Genomic DNA, 3,338 nt, shown 5'->3' with positions numbered 1-3,338 from the left:
AGAGAAAGAGAGTAGGAATGGAAGAGGAGGTGGAGAGGGGTAGAGGAGGCAGAAAGCCTGGTCTAAGTATTGCTTTAAAGGGAAGAGAGGGGGAGGAGGAGAGAGCGTGAGAGATGGGGGGAGTGGGAGAAAGAGGGGAGGAGGGGAAGGAGGGGAAGGGCAGCTGCGTCCGACACACCATACCTACACCTGCAACAGGTAGGCCAGGGGGCGGGACCTGTAGGTGAGACTCATAACACGATAAGGGGGGCAGGTGAAGAAGGGGTGGAGCTGGAGTCAAGGAGGGGAGGGTGTTCCTACGAGCCCCCTGCCAGCGAGACGGGGAGCAGGGAGGAAGTCTGTCCACGGAGCACTTCCGGGTAATTGGGTCGCCTCCAATGAGATTAGATCCCCCTCTACAATGTAAAGCAGTTTGAGTATTGGGGGGTTCTCTGTATAAATCCAAGGTGCAACCTCCAGGGGCTGCTAGCCTTCTCTCAGGGGAGAGTCTGCTCTGGGCTGCCTGGGAAAGGTGCTCCTCTGTGGGAAAGAGGAGAGAACAAGAGCCCCCAGAAGAGATCTCCTTATGGTAGTGATGGACAGATCGACTCTCCTTGTCATCTTCCACCTCTTCCTCTTGCTCGGCCTTCTCCCTCCTTTCCTTCTTACAGTCATGATGGAGAGAACCCTTTTCTCCCTTTCCTCCTTCCTCTCCTCCCTCTTTCTCTTCCTCTACCTTCCTCTCCCTCCTTCCCTCTTGGTAGACCTTGTTTAGTCGAGCCAGATTGTGGATAGCTAGCCATGGTTCAGACCACTGTCGCTGTCTGGGAGGGGGGATACAGGACTGGTCCACTGGACTCAGCTCACATGGGGAGAACCTGCTGCTGCTGCCACTCCCCCTCTTACCTGGGATGAGAAAAGAAAGGATGAGACAGGTTCCTGAGATGTTTAACACCTTTCCTCCCTCCCTCCCTCCCTCCCTCTAACCTGATCCTCTGAAATTGAACACATTCTCTCCCTCAAGTGAGTTGGGTGAGCCCGTCTTGATGATGATGTCAGAGGGTGACATGCAGGTGACAGGTGATGCATCGGGAGACGGTAGAACGTTCAGGTAGCGCCTCGTCACCGGCCCTCCGCTCACACCCATCTCTGTGGTGATGATGATGATGTCACGGCCTTTGGCGCGGCACGCGTCCAGCAGCACCTGGGGTATGCAATGGTCAGTTATAATAATTTCACCACACACACACACAGTCTTGTATAACTAACCTTTTGGGGACACACAATTCAGTCCGATTCAAAATCCTATTTTCCCTAACCCGTACCCGTACCCTTACCCTAACCTTAACCCGAAAATCTAACCCTAACCCTAGCTCCTAACCTTAACCCTATTTCTAACCTTAACACGAATTCTAACCTTAACCCTAAACCCCGTAGAAATAGCATTTGCCCTTGTGGGGACCAACAAAATGTCCCCAGTTGGTCAAATTTGTGTTTGTTTACTATTCTTGTGGGGACTTCTGGTCCCCACAAGTATAGTTAAACATGTACACACACACACACACACAGTCTTGTACAGCTAACCTTGTGGGGACACACAATTCAGTCCCATTCAAAATCCTTTTTTCTCTAACCCCTAACCCGTACTCTTACCCTAGCCCAAAAACCTAACCTTAACCCTAACCCTAGCTCCTAACCCTAACCCTAAAACTAACCCTAGCTCCTAACCCTAACCCTTAACGTAATTCTAACCCTAACACTAATTCTAACCTTAACCCTAAACCCCCTAGAAATAGCATTTGACCTCGTGGGGACTAACAAAATGTCCCCAGTTGGTCCCCCCCAATTTTTTTTTACTATTCTTGTGGGGACTTCTGGTCCCCACAAGAACAGTTAAACACGTCCACACACACCTCCTCCCTCCTGACCTGTAGTGTAGGCTGGTGCTGTGCATTGATAGCGTAGACCATAGCAGAAGCTCCAGAGTAGTCCTCCATACTGGGGTCAGCTCCAGCTGAGAGGAGAGTAGAGGCTATCTGAGCTCCAGCCCGCTCCATACAGGAATACATCAGAGCTGTACGGCCTGACCGGTCCTGGGCATTAGGGTCTGCCTGGGTGGGAAAAGATAGGATGGGGTTAGGATGTAGTCATTCACTCACACACACACACACACACACACACGCAGGATGGGGTTAGGATGTAGTCACATGCACACAACACACACACACAGGGTGGGCTTAAGGGTCCGCCTGTTTAGAATAGAATAGAATCCCACAAGGGAAAATTAAACCTACAGAGCTCTCCTTTAAAAGCAGACACAGACCTGGTTGTCTAGTAGGTATCTGAGCAGTTTCAGGGTTCCAGGTCCAGTGGGTTCCCCTCTCAGGGCTTTAGACACAGCCAGGAGAGGAGTCTCTCCTCCTGGGTTTCTCTCGTTGACCTGAGCACCCCCCTCCAGGAGCAGCCTGACGAGGCGAAGCTTCCCCAGCTTCGCTGCTCCAATCAGGGGACTGCTGTCTGGCAGGAGGCCCTGGGGGACCGACATGGTCTGGAGGAGAGGAAAAGGTAGAGAGATAGAGATAGTAAGAAACAGAGAGAGAGAGGCAGTCAAACAGACAGGTGAAAGTTTAATAGTGATTTAGCATCCAAACGTACCTGGGTTGTTGGAGGTCCTGGATTGATTGTTAGGGTTTTCACTCCAGACCAAGTGGAGTTCCACACATCACATATTGGCAACAGACAACTTCGGCAGACTGGACACTGATACACATCCTCTTCTCTGTCCCTCTTCCTCTCCATCTCACTCCGTTCTACCTCTCTCCTGTACCAGGAGCGTGGGTCCTGTCTCAGGTGAAGGGCAGGCGTGGGTAGCGGTGAGCGTTCAAAGTTGTCAATGGTTTTCAGCTCTAAATGTCACCTGATGCTGAGTCTCCACACTACAAAGGCACTGGGAAGGACTGATAGAAGTCAGCTTTGAACGGCCATCATCTGGCAGACCACCGCCTGAGTTCAAACAGCCCAGAGGAGGGGTGGGTGTGTAGAAACGGCACTCTAAATCAAATTGTATTGGTCACATACACATATTTAGTAGATGTTATTGCTTTGCCATCTTTGTCAGAACACAGACTTGTGATAAAAAGACTTGTGGATATATAGAAATGTTTTGAAGCTCTCTGGTAATGATTTTGATAACCCAGCAGTATTTTACTGGCTGTTCTGCCTTTGGGTAGGCCTGTAAACACACACACTTCCTTTTCTCCCTCCCACACTGCTGCCGACGATGGCAAACTCTAATTGAGGTGATGGAACTAGAATCCTCTAATAAAATGTGTTGAAAGAACCAAATGTCTTGGCAGAAG

Source organism: Coregonus clupeaformis, unplaced genomic scaffold (genome assembly GCF_020615455.1).
Source record: "Coregonus clupeaformis isolate EN_2021a unplaced genomic scaffold, ASM2061545v1 scaf0754, whole genome shotgun sequence".
NCBI lineage: Eukaryota > Metazoa > Chordata > Actinopteri > Salmoniformes > Salmonidae > Coregonus > Coregonus clupeaformis.
Note: the sequence above shows the minus strand (reverse complement) of the source record.